This window comes from Vombatus ursinus, unplaced genomic scaffold, assembly GCF_900497805.2.
Source record: "Vombatus ursinus unplaced genomic scaffold, bare-nosed wombat genome assembly UNPS02009975.1, whole genome shotgun sequence".
Taxonomy (NCBI): domain Eukaryota; kingdom Metazoa; phylum Chordata; class Mammalia; order Diprotodontia; family Vombatidae; genus Vombatus; species Vombatus ursinus.
Window position 1 is genome coordinate 6,000,027 of NW_020949753.1, and position 14,161 is coordinate 6,014,187.

Below are 14,161 nucleotides of genomic sequence, written 5' to 3' on the forward strand. Positions count from 1 at the left end.
TATAACCAACATGAATGATCGTATTGGCCCCAATTCCCCTGGCTCTCTTTATGTTGTTTCACCTGCTGAATTACAAATACTTCCTATCATGATATATATTTCTTTCTTTCTTTTGCTTTTTAGTCAGGCAATTGGGGTTAAGCAACTTGCCCAGGATCACACAGCTAGTGAGTGTCAAGTGTCTGAGGCCAGACTGCGCCACTTAGCTGCCCCTATATATTTCTTCCTATTCTCATCATTGCATAATCCATCTGCAGATCTATGGTCCGTGAGTTTTTGTTTTTCTTGTTTTATTTTATTTTTTGTAAATAGTGTTTTATTTTTTCCTATTACTTGTAAAGATAGTTTTCAACGTTCATTTTTATAAGATTTTGAGTTCCAAAATGTTCTCTCTCCGTCCTTCCCCAAGACAGCAAGCAATCTGATAGAGGTTACATATGCAATCATATTGCATATTTCCACGTTAGTCATGTTGTGAAAGGAGAATCAGAACAAAAGGAAAAAGCCATGAGAAAGAAAAAAAAGTGAAAATAGTAGCTCTGATTTGCATTCAGACTCTATAGTTCTTTCTCTGGATGTGGATAGCATTTTCCATCATGAGTCTTTTAGAATTACCTTGGATCCTTGTATTGCTGAGAAGAGCTAAGTCTATTATCACAAAATGTTGCTTTTACTGTGCACAATGTTCTCCTGGTTCTGCTCACTTCACTCAGCATCAGTTCATATAAGTCTTTCCAAGCTTTTATAAAATCATCCTGCTCATCATTTCTTATACAATAATAATATTCCATCACATTCATACACCACAACTTGTTCAGCCTTTCCCCAATTGATGGGCATTCCCTCAATGTCCAATTCTTTGCTATACAAAAAGAATTGCTATAAATATTTTTGTACATGTAGGTTCTTTTCCCTTTTTTATGATCTCTTTGGGGTATAGACATAGTAATAGTATTGCTGGGTCAAAGGGTATTCACTATAGTCCATGATTTTTAAAGCTGTTTAATTACAACTTTGTATTATGGATAAGTTCCTGCTAACAAACCCTAATCTTAACCAGTAATAAAAGACCACTGTATATCTGCATTTATTTTCATGTAATTTAAGCAAAGGTCATGGTGGCTAAAACATTGTACATTTGTATACATTTGCTCTACACACTTGTTAAGGCTTATAAAAAATTAATGCAAATTACCAATCAACTTGGAGAAACCAAGAATTCTTGCCCTGTGGGTCTTGAACAGCTTAGGGTCAATTGTGCATGAGTGCAGCAGCAGTAACTTAATGAAGTCCCAGTGGGCCTTATTATTCTATCATTACTAAATGTTATTTTACATAGAACTGCTTCTATGAAAATCTTACAGTGCTTAACCAAGTTTTAAACTGCCCAAATATTACTGAACTGAAATGTATAAACTAGGAATGATGTTTATAATTCCATGTAAACAGTGACTATTACTTCCTAAGAAAATCTAGTAAAGGTTTAATAGATTAGTTTTAAGTTAGAAATAGTAACAGGAAGACATCTATAGCTTTAAAAAATAAAAAAAAATGTTTAGACACTTTTTTTCTTTCTTACATCACTTCCCAATGACATTCTCTTTCCTGTCCTCCCCTACCCCGGCACTCCCCCGCTCTTCAATAAAATCCTCCCTTGCAACAAAGAAGTACAGTGTTAAGTCGAACAACACATTGGCTGTATTTATGTGTGACTCATTTCAAAGTTGTAGTCCAATACCTCCCTTATGAAAAAAGAGACATGTTTGTTAAACAACCCCAACTGGGCCCTTACTACTGCAGGGTAATCCTTCTATACCTCGTTAATTAAGTCCCTACTGCTCTCTCCGTGGGGGCTCTTCAAAACCTCTTCAGCTCTCCCAAAACTTCCCATGCTCCCCTTCTCCCCATCTTCTCAACTGGGAACTTTTTCTAATATTTTAATGAAAATATTGAAGTCATTGACCAAGAACTCCTTCTCTTCCTCTCATCTCACATTATCCAGATGCCTTCTATTCTCCTTCACCTCCGTCTCAAATAAGGCAGCCTCTCTCCTTGCCAAGGCTATCCCCTTGAGGTACACAAATCATCCCATTTCATTCCATCTTCTCCAGCAGACTGGCCCCTCTACTATCCCAATTCTCTCACTTATCATCAATCTCCCCATTTAATAGTTGTCTCCCTACTGCCTAAAAATATCCTCCTATCTCCCCCACCTCCAAAAAACCTTCACTTGGTCCATCCCTACTCTCATCCCTCATGTGATCCATTCTCATAACTATAATCCCATCTTTCCTGCCTTTTGTGGCTAAACTTATGCCTCCATCTTATTTCGTCTCATTTTCTTTTTAACTCTACAATCTAAGTCCTGAATTCATCAACCAACTGAAATGCTCGCTCCAAAGTTACCATTGATCTCTTAACTGCCAAATCTCACGGCCTTTTCTTAATTCTCATCCTTCGCCTCTCTGCAGCCTTCAACAGCGTCGATCATTTTCCTCTCCTTGATGCTTTCTTCTATTTAGGTTTTCAGGACTATACTGTCTCCTACCTGACCGCTCCTTCTTAGCTTCCTTTACTGTATCCTGATCATACTTGCTAATGGTAGGTATCCCACAGTTTTGTCTTGGGCTCTGTTCTCTTCTCCCTCTATACTGTTTCACTTTATTTTGTCATCTTTGTTAAGAGAGCGTGGAAATCTCATTAAAGATGCGGCATTCATCTTTCCTTCTAGATTTAGAATTCTTTCTGTTTATCTGTTTGCAGTCTGAGTTTTCATTGAGTTTTATTCTGCTTGAAATGTGGTTTTTCTCTTTATATTCCCTCCTCCCTCACTTTCTGATTCCCTATGCTTCATTTGTGGGCATACCCCAGGGCTGCTTCAACCTCTGCCCACACTGAGGGAGTTAGTCTTTACAAGACTAGTCACTAGGCTTAGCAGCCTCTAGGAGGACCAGAGTGGGCCTAACTTGAATACGTCCTTTTCTTTATACTCCATGCAGTCATCCACACTGATTCACCCTTTCCCCAGTTTCTTCTCTGTCTTTTCCCCTTTCCTACTATGATTTGACTGAAGCAGCATTTGGCCTCTTTAATCTGAGTGGGAGTTGGTGATGAGGGGGTTCCGTGCAGAATCTCTGATCTCTTTACCTAAAGGTCTCCCAGGCAGAAGCCAGCATTCTTCCACCACAAATACAGTTCATGTATTTGGGTAGAACCAATGCCTCCTACTCATTGGCACAGAGGACTGAAAGCAGATGAAGTGACCGTCTCTACAGCAGAAGGCCTTCCCAACACAACTCTGTTTATCTCTGCAGGACAGTGCTTCCCACATGACTCTTTGTTCACACCTGCATGGAGGCTGAGATGTTGGGTAGAGATGCTGAATGAATACTTCTAAATATGTGAATTATCTTGTTAAGGACTTTTCCTTGTGTCTCTTTTTTGTTCTGTGAACTCAGCTATAATTGCCTTCTGGAGCCCTCTAGAGCTCAGAGAATCACCATTATACCTTATAGCTGGTAGGAAGGAAAGAGAACAAGTTTCTCCTTTTCTGTACATGTTCAGTAGCCAGGCACAGGGCTTTTTCCTCACCATGAAATTGGCTCCATGTATAATAATTAGAGCCAGCCAAAGAGGGGTGGGCTGCCTCGGGGGCACCCCCACCTGATGTCTTAAAGCAGAGGTTGGGTGACCGGCAGTTAGGGATGTTGTACAAGAGACTGCTGTGCAGCTGTGGATTCTGAAGTTCCTTCCACCTCTGAGATGGTATGTCCTGTAATTCTTCTGTCACAGCTCTTAGTTGGCGCAAACGAAGCCAAACTGTGTTGTTGTTGCTCAGCTGTTTTTCAGTCATGTCTGACTCTTTGTGACTCCATTCGAGGTCTTCTTGGCAAAGATGGTGGAGTGGTTTGCCATTTCCTTCTCTAGCTCATTTTACAGATGAGGAAACTGAGGCAAACAGGGTGAAGAGACTTGCCCGGGGTCACACAGCCAGTAAGTGTCTGAGGACAGATCTGTGTTCAGAAAGATGAGCCTTCCTGACTTCAGGCCTGGCACTCTATCCACTGTGCCACCCAACTGCCCCAAGCACATATTGTGGTGATAGAAATGACAAAATCTGGCAACTGAGTGGCTATGTGGCATGAATGTGGAGTCCAGAATGATAATGAGATTATAAAACTGACCTAATGGAAGAATAGTGGTTCACTTGACAATAACAGGCAACTTTGGACAGAGGAATAGGTTTTAAGGGAAAACTAATGGGTTTTGTCTTAGACATCAAGAGTTTGAGGTGGCTATGTGACATATGTGGGGCATACGCCTCACTTAGAATGTGGCTGTCATCTATCTTCCTGACATGAATCTCCATTTCATATTGCTTAATGTTCTTTAAAAATATAAAGTCCACACATTTAAAAACTTTCAAAGCTGTCATCTTTCTTCATGCTTCCTTTTGAATTTCCTTCTGCTCCCTCATGTGCAATATATACATATAATAATTACATACCTTATATAATATATAACAATTATATATCATATGCAATAATTATATATTATATATTCCAATGACCTTTTTTTGCATCATTATCACTAACCTAATCTCCTCCTCTTCTAATTAAAAACTGAAAGAAAAAACAAACAAACTTGTAGCAAATAATCATAGTCAAGTGGATGTATGTCTCCTTGAGGCCATCAGCCCTCTGTCAGGAGGTGGGTAACATGCAACATTGTAGATCCTCGGGACATATAGTTTGGTCACTGCATTGACTTATTTTTCTTTACAATGTTGTTGTCTGTATAAATCGCTCTACTGGTTATGCTTCACTCTGTGACAGTTTATACTACGCAGAATTCTCCATCTATTACAATGGCATATCACAATTTATTGGGCTACTCCCCAACTGATGGGCATTTCCTTAGATTCTAGTTCTTTACTTTTTGCCTTTCAGTCTCCCTTTCAAGATCAGTCAATTTATTTTGATTATGGCTATTTCATCCCTGGCATTTTCCTCCTTCTCAACCCTTTCCCGTTTCCCTGTTGAGTTTTCTACATCAAATTGTGTGTATTCAATCCTCTTGTTTAGTTTAGATAGGGGCAGGTAGGTGGCGCAATGGACAGAGCGCTGGCCTTGGAGTCAGGAGGACTTGAGTTCAAATCCGAACTCAGACGCTTGATATTTACTAGCTGTGTGACTTAACCCTGATTGCCTCACCAAAAACAAATAAACAAAAAACAGTTTAGATGAATGAAGTTAATCTTATGCCCACTCCCTCAAATCCATCCTTCATGTTTCTTTGCACATACCCAAGTTAGGAGAAATAGCACTTTCTGCCTCTTTCTTCTTCCCTTCTATACTAGCTTATTCCTGTTACCTTCCTTGTTCTTTCCTCTCTTAAAACTCTCAGAACAGAATCAACTGACCAGCAAGTCCTGTTTTTTCTTATTTAACAGCCTTAAAACCCTGTGAAAACTAATTCTGAAGGGGAACTTCTTGTACCATTAGAATGTCAGCACTACATTATCATACTACTCCTTCTAATTGCTCAAATAAATTTACAATTCAAGGTTTCTCTGGACTTTTGTGTTGTATTTCAGAGGTCCTACTCAGCTTTGGTCTTTTCACCAGAAATGCTTGAAAGCTCTCTCTGTCATTAAAAATCCATTTTCCTCCCCTAAGGATTAAATGCAGCTTTGCAGGATAAATTATTCTTGGTTACTGTTGTTTGACTCTTGGAATAGGAATATTGTATTCCAAGAGCTTCTATTTATAGTAAAAGCTGCCAGGTTTTTTGTTCATTCTCTTTCACCACCTTCAACTATAGTGGTACACTGCTAACAGAAGAAACAATATAAGAGGATATGAGGGTAGAAAAACACAATTTACAGTCATAAGAACAGAAGCAAAAGAATGAACTCAACCATAAAATAGAGTGGAAAAGCAGGAAGAAAAATACAACAATTTGTTTACAAGAAACATATCTGAGAATTACACTTAGGGGCTAGAAAATAATTTATTAAGCTTCAGGAAATCATGACCTTAGAGAATGAAATAGTAAAACTAGGCACGATTAAAAGGGACAAACAGAGATACTATATTATTCTGAAAGGCACTAAAAACAGTAAAATAATATCAATACTTTATATATATATATATGTATATATGCATTGAATTTCATAGTACCACACAGTACTAAGTACCTAACATAAATTAATTGAATTGCAGGGAGAAATAGAAAATTTAATAGTTGAAGATCTGAATGTATTCTTTCAGAAATAGACATACTACATATATAAAAAAGAAAAAAGGTAAGGACCTGAAGAGAATTTTAGAGAAATTAAACACGATTAATCTTTTACAGATATTGAATGAGAATAGAAAGGAACATGCATATACATCTTAGCTATTCATGGCACCTTTACAAAAATAGACTACACCAAATGTAGAAAAGAAAAAAAATGTATACTTTACTTATCATAATACAATAAAATTATAATTAATAAAAAGGATCTTTAATTCAAATTCTAACTCTAAAGATTTTAGTCAAACAACAAATCACAGAAAAAATAGATAATTTCATCAAAGGAATAAAAAATTTCATCAAAGAAATAACAACAAATGAGACAATATACTAAAACTTTTGGGATGCTGGTAAAGCAGTGCTGAGGAGAATATGTATCTCTCTAAATATTTTTACCGAGGAAAAACAGATTAGTGAAAGAGGAATGCAATTTAAAAAATCTAGAAAAGCAATAAATCAACCCCCCCACTAAACATCAAAATAGAAATTCTTAAAATCAACAGCTTAACAAAAAGAGCTTAACTAAATTGAAAGAAAATATTGAATTGTTCAATAAAATGAGGTGCTGTTTTTTTTTAAAAAATATATTAACTATTGAATTCTGGTGGGAACACCCAGAAGGAGAGAGGAAAGGAGGAATATCAAGCCATGAATGACTATTCTTTGGATCTGGTCATGGAACTAGTTCTAAATCTAACTATATTATCTTCATATCATATTATATTATATTATCCACGTGTCTCCCTCCATGTTTTCAACAAAGATTATACCAGACCATTATTAGGTGTTTTTCTTATATGCAGGTAAAAATCTAGCAAACTATTAACAATCTAGAAACTACAATCTAGAAACTCTTTAAAAATAAATAAGTAAATGACATTAGGTGGCATCACCTTTTCTTGGAAAAGCCATTTTGGCATTTTGTGATCTTTGCTTCTTTTTCTATATGCTCCCTAAAAATCTGTTTGCTTTCCAGTTTTAGACGTGTTGTTCTGTTTCCCCTTTGGCTATACTTTAGTAGCCCCAAAACTTTCCAAACCAAAATACTCCACCCTTGCCATCACTCTCCCACATGCATTGTCTCCCCCATTAGAAAATAATCTCTTTGAGGGCAAGACCCCTTTTCATTTTTGTATTCATATCCTCAGCACTTAGCACAGTTCGATGAACATACAATTAATAATTTTTTTCATTCAACTCATTTGTAATGTGTTCTAGAATTTTACCAATAAAGTCAATCTCGTAGGCCTCTCTTCATGAGGAGAGGGTACAGTAGGAAACCTACACTCTCTTACCATTTTTGAAAACCAGGGCATCCATTCCCCAATTGATAAATAGTCAAAGGATATGAATAGGCAGTTTTCAGAGGAAGAAATCTAAGCTATCAATAGCCATGTGAAAAAATGCTCTAAATCACTAATAATTAGAAAAATGCAGATTAAAACCACTCAGAAATACTGCAAATTGCCAAAAAAAAAAAAAAAAAAGGAAAATAAGAAATGCTGAGGGGGCTGGGAGGAAATAGGTACATCAATGCACTGTTAGTGAAGCTGTGAACTGGTCTAGCCATGCTAGAAAGCAATTTGGAAATATGCCCCCCAAAACTGTTAAAAGTTTGACACAGAAATACCACTACTAGGTCTATCTCCCACAGATCAAAGAAAGAGGAAAAGGATCCATATGTACAAAAAAAATTTAAAGAACATAATGAAACATGTTATTTACCTGTAGAGCATTTTTTTGGACATGGCTAATGTAGAAATTTGTATGACCATACATATTTGTATGAGTTTTGTTTTTCTTGCCTTCTAAATAGGTGGGGGAGGTGGAGGTGGGAGGGAGAGAATTCAGAACTGAAAATAAAATAAAACTGAATTGTAAAAACAAGATAATGAAGGCATCACGTGCCCATCTCCAATCCTGCAATAACATTCCCATTGTTTATGATCTTGCAAAAATAACTGGGAATAGTTTAGTTATTACAATCCATCAGTTCCTTTTACTCCCAAAGATGTAGTGATTGGGGTCACATGTCTAGGACTCATGAAAAGCACTAAGGATGCCCTCTTATTTCCTTTTTATCTTTAGTGTAAACTCTCTTAGTCATTTTCTTCCATCTTTTCCAGTCCAAAGATCATTCTCCTTGGCAGAGAAAACAGAAATCAAAGATGAACTGTTGTCTGACTTCAGACACCATTGTACCATCCGCCCCAACAGCAGTTCTCTATCTTCTTTCAGTCTCATACTTCCCCCAATGTAATTTAAAAAGCAACAACACTTTTAAAGTTATTCTTATTTTCCTCATCAGCATTAGCTTTGCCATAGGACCCTGCCACATTTTTGTGTTCATCCTCCCTGTTAAAAATCTGACATCTTTGGTGAGTTCATTTTATACCCACATCCATCTTTTTTATTCTTTATCTGAAATACTTTCCTGTTTATCTTTGGCATTTCATTTACAGAGGGTTCCTATAACTTCTGGTTTGACTTTCCCTATAGAACTTTTAGTCCACAGAACTCAACCCTTTCCCTAAAGGCTTTGAAATCTGCTCCCCCAAACTGTGGATGATGAGTAGAACACTTCCTGTCTTCCTGTCCTCTATGACAAACTCTAAGATTCCAATTGGAGCTTCACAACCACATTTACTTCTACTTTGGAGTTTTTTACCCTTGTATTTCAAAGTTTTAATATGATTTTCTCTTTTAAACTTAGATAAAGTGATGTATTATTTCCAAATAAAAAAACTCAAACTAAGATTACAACTGAAAATGTTGTAGTAATCATATCTCAATTCAAAGGAAGCATTATTCCAAATGAGCATCATCAGATTTTATTGGGTCTAAGGTCTCAGATAAATATGGAGTTAACATAAATATATAAGACCAAGAATTATTCTCTAATAAAGTACTCAAAAGATACGAACAGTTCTCAAAAGAATGGCAAATTGTTAGTAACTGTGCATGACTATTCCAAATCACTAATAAAAAGAGAAATTCCAATCAAACAACTCTAAGGTTTCACCTCACCCCAGTTAAATGGAAAAAAAGAAAATATAGAAATGGCCAATGTTGAAGGGGCCATGGGAAGACAGGCAATTTAATCCATTGTTGATGGAGCTATCCTGGAAAGCAATAATCTATTCATTCTGGAAAGCAATCTGAAATTATACTAAAAAAAATAACTAAAATCCCCTTATCTTTTAACACAGACTTTATTGCTAAGTTTATACCCCAAAGAGGTAAAAACAGAATCTCATATAGATAAAAACATTAATAGCAGTACTTTTGTGGTAGCAAAGAATGGGAAACCAAGTAGGTGACCATGAACTGGGAAATAAGTCAAGAAATTGTGGTACATAAATGTAATGCACTAGAACTATACTTTAAGAAAAAAAAAACTACGAAGACTTCAGAGAAATATAGAAAACTTTATAATATGACAAAGAGGACAGTGAGCAGAGCCGGAAGAATAACATACACAAAGGCTATAACAAAATAAATGGAAAAACAAGATGAAACTGAATGCTATGTAATTATAGCCACCGAGCTTGACACCAGGAATAGTTGAGAAAAATGCACTTCCCTGCCTTGCTTGAAGATGATTAACTATGGGGGTAAAATATACTATATATGCTGTTAAATAAAATCAAGTATTTGTTCATTTTTCTGATCTTTCATTTTTAAGTCTGTGTTACAAGGGATGGCTTACTGGGTTAGCAGAGGGGGAGGAATATATCTAGAATTAAATGTGATGTAAAAACAAAAGGCATCTGTGGAAAAAAGAAAAAAAAAGCACACATTTCAAAAGAGTCATATTCTTGACTTCTGATTGAATATGAAAACACAATATCTTTAAAGAATCCATAACAATAATAATATCTATTTCTCTATTTAGAGACTTGAAAAGTTATTTTTTCAGATATCCTCAAAACTTAGAATGTATTATGTATCAGTCTCATTGGAGATGAGGAAAAATATTTGCTACTACCCAGAACAGAGTCATTAAAAAAAATCTTTACACAAAATCTCTTGGGTGGCTTTAAAATTCACCAAAGATACCTTAAATCTTTTGGGATTACAATAAAAATCCTTATTATAAATTCCACCCTGTGTGTCCATTATCTTGGAAAATATTACCCTGCACACTAGTGAAAACTGGAATAGAGAGAACCACTTTGATTCATATACCGCTATTTTCCAAAACCAGTAATCCACAGCAGCTATTGCGCTATTTTTTATCCCTGTAAAATTGAAAAGGAACATGGCTTCAAAGTTTGGAAACGATTTTTAAAGAGTATAGCAGAAGGGACTTCCTGTTGGTTCCCCCCTTCCCCTGCATCATCATGGATTGTGATCCAGGAGAATGTCTGCCTTATCCACAGACTTTTTCCCCCCTGTCCTCCCCGCACAGACACAATTCTTGGTGCACATACCCTGCTTCCAAGTGCCGCGCTGCTACAGAAGGGAACTGCCAGGTCAAGTGGAAAGAAACGAAGCCCTTTTAATTATCCCAACAGGAGGAAGTCTTCATTCCATGAACTTGGTCACTGCATACCAGCAATTCCCCAAAGAAATCCAAAACAGCTGTCACGGCAGTAACAATTGTGTCGGGTCCCCCTCGCCCCCAGTTCCTTCACTCTCCCCTCTTCTCTTCTTTCCTTTCTTGTTTCAGCCAAGAAAACTCAAATCATCCACAACAGAGTCTCTGCCGCTTCAACCCAGACGCTCAGCAGTCCAGCACATGTAGCTGCGAAATCCTAGCAGTCATGCAAAGAATTGTCCAAGAAGTTAAAAAGAGTGATTGTGTGTGAATGAGTAAATATACAGTATGAGACATTGGAACAACTGAGCAGGGCCAGTCCTCAAACAGTCCCAGGTTTCAGATTTCATTTGGCAACTGGCAGCTTCCCCCACACACTCTCAATGCGGACTGTGGGGCTCAGGAGATCCCTTCCTCAGCAAAATAGCTTACTTGTCAGCTATCCCTAGAACCCGGAGTGACACTGCTCCATCAGCTGACCTTGGCTTCTGGATTGTTAACTGTTAAACTGCCCCTCTGAGCAACTTGGCAGCATCCTCTCCCCCCGTGCCGGACTCTGCCTTTCCCTACTGGCCCGTTCCTGACATGGTCCTGACACATCCCTACACACCATCATTCCCAACTCAACCTCATCCCTCAATTGCCTTCCAAGTAGTGACACCCACACTTCATTCTCCTCATCACTCCATCCAAACCAGGGATTTTTAAGGAAGAGTCCATAGGAAACCATGTATAGATTTTGGAGGTTTCAAGAATGTGGATGAAAAAAATAGGCTTTTATTTTTACTAACTTCTGACTGAAACTTAGCATTTCCTTTAATTATGAGTGTTGGCTACAAAACATTATCTGGAGAAGAGACTCACAGCCTTCACTAGATTGCCAATGGCATCCGTGACACAAAAAAAGACTAAGATCCCCTAGTTAGATGACCTTATGTATTCAACCTTAGATACCCGGACATTAAATTTTAAAAGCTTCTATGCCTGAAGAGATAAAATAAGTAGCTTGGTACTTTCTGGGCTAGTTCAAATAATTGGAAATTTCAAAATATGATAATTATTGCCTTTAAAAGCCTGAAATTTATGTGCAATGAAAAAGGTTACAAGTCACCAAAAGTAATTTTTTTTTTAACTTGTATGTCTCCAGGGATTATTGCCCAGACGATTTTGCAAGAAACACAGACATTAGAATCAGTGCATTAGGTTTCCAGGGCATAATTAGCACCTACTTTCTAAAATTATTGTAAGGATCCAATGAGATAATATTTATAAAGCAGGTTGCAAACCTTAGAGTCCTATATAAATACTAGTTATTTTTTGCAGTATTGAATCCACCCACTCCCTACTAAAGCCTCCCCCTCCCCACTTTTATTTTTGGTCCAAGATTACAATTTTATCTCTGTAGGGAGCTCCCTCTATCAATATTTCTTTTATTACTTATAGCCTTAATTACCTGAGACAGAGAATGTAAGAGACTTGTCCAGGTTCACACAGCTACTCTTTATCAAAGGCAAACCATAAACCCAGTTTTTTCTAACCGTAAGACCACTTTTCTATTCCCCAAGTAAGTAATTTAATCTCTGTGTCACTGGGCAAAGCTCCAGTCAAACTATGTATGGTTATGGCTTCTTAAAGAAATGAAAGCAAATTACTATTTTCAATGACCCATTTCAGAATCCAACAAATCTAAATTCCAGTTGGAAACTCCTACAGAGCAAGATAAGGAAAAGTGGGACCAAGAGTATCCCTCAAACAGAAAGCTCCTACTTCAGAAGAATGACTGGTAATTTCTTCCAAGAGCACACTCTTGGGACCACTGCCTTTCCCCCTTCCCATCGCAGGTGCGAGGTCGCCCCCACTGGGGCCTCTTCAGTCGGACATGTCTGTGGTCGGCTTTTTGAAAGTTATTACAGTACATGAAAAGGGGATATCATTGATTCCTAGATCTTAGGATAATACGATTTAGAACTGAAAAGAGCCTCAGAGGTGTCAAACTCTACCATTTCAGAGGTAAAGAAACTGAGAAGCTGAGAGTGAAGATGGAGAGCCAAGATCACTGGAGCTACAAAGCATCTGATAAATAAAATTGCTTCTTTCCTTGGGGATACTGGGAACGCCCCGTCAGAGTAAGTTCTATTTTCCTTACTGCTAGTGAGCCGGTATGGCATACAAGAGTTGATAGACATGAGCAGCTAAGTTACACAGTGGATAGAGCTCTAGGCCTGGAGTCAGGAAGACCTGAGTTCAAATTCCACCTTAGACATTCACTAGCTGTGTGATCCTGGACAAGTCATTTAACCCTTCATTTACCTCAGTTTCCTCATCTGTAAAATGGAGATTTATTTTATAGAGTTCTGTAAAACAGTGGTGTCAAACAAATAGAAACAGGGTCATTAAATCATATATAATGATCTCTGTGGGCTGCATATTGACTTGGAAAACCACATATTAACATTATCTATGTTCTATCCTATTTTTATTTACTTTGTTAAATATTACCCAATTACATTTTGATCTGGTTCTGGAAACACACCAGAGTGTTACTGGGGACATATGGCCCATGTTTGACATCTCAACTATCCCTTTGTAACTTCGATGCTATAGGCAGGGCCCAGAAGGAGTAATGATTGGTCTTTCCTCTATTTGAAATCGTTTCTTATTTCTTTAAGGAGCACTTTGTAGTTGAATGCCTATGCTTATTTTGTGTGGTTTGATAGATCAATCCCCACATATTTTCTGTATCTTATGGTAATTCTGAATGAAATTTGCTTCCTTTTTCATGCTTGCCTCTTGCAACTTGCTATTACTGTATCAAAATGCTGTTGATTTTGTAGTTTGCTCTGCAGCCTGCAACTTTGCTGAGCTTACTGTCTCAATGAACATCACTGCTGACTCCCCAGGATTTTCTAAGTAATCCATCAGCAAGTAGGGATAGTTTTACCTCTTCACTTAACTTTATGTCCTTAATTTCTTTCTCTTGTCTTACTGCTATTCCTACCATATCCACAAATGTATTAAAAGAGTGGGCATCCTTACTTTTGTGTTGTTGTTCAGTTGTTTCAGTCTTGTCCGACTACTCGTGGCACTGATTTGGAGTTTTCTTGGCAAAGATACTGGACTGGTTTGCCATTTCCTTCTCCAGCTCATTTTACAGATGAGAAAACTGAGTGTGAACTCAGGGTGAAGTGACTTGCCCAGGGTCACACAGTAAGTGTCTGAGGCCTGATTTGAAGTCAGGTCTTCCTGACTCCAGGCCTGGCACTCTACCCACTGTGCCACCTAGCTGTCCTCTATAAATTCTTGCTTTACTCCTATATTTAC

At 37.5% G+C, this 14,161-nt stretch overlaps 2 protein-coding genes across 2 annotated transcripts in view; both read right to left on the bottom strand.

Annotated features, from left to right (window-relative positions):
* Positions 1 to 10,816, bottom strand: part of ARHGAP24 (Rho GTPase activating protein 24) — a 94,791-nt gene extending 83,975 nt beyond the window's left edge. The window contains exon 1 of the mRNA XM_027853445.1: positions 10,734 to 10,816. The gene's annotated coding sequence lies outside the window, so the exon portion shown is untranslated. The remainder of the gene's footprint in view (positions 1 to 10,733) is intronic.
* Positions 10,817 to 10,974: 158 nt separating this feature from the next.
* The window catches only part of HELQ (helicase, POLQ like), a 58,694-nt gene continuing 55,507 nt past the window's right edge, over positions 10,975 to 14,161 (bottom strand). Inside the window, exon 19 of the transcript XR_003568365.1 lies at positions 10,975 to 11,057. The gene's annotated coding sequence lies outside the window, so the exon portion shown is untranslated. The remainder of the gene's footprint in view (positions 11,058 to 14,161) is intronic.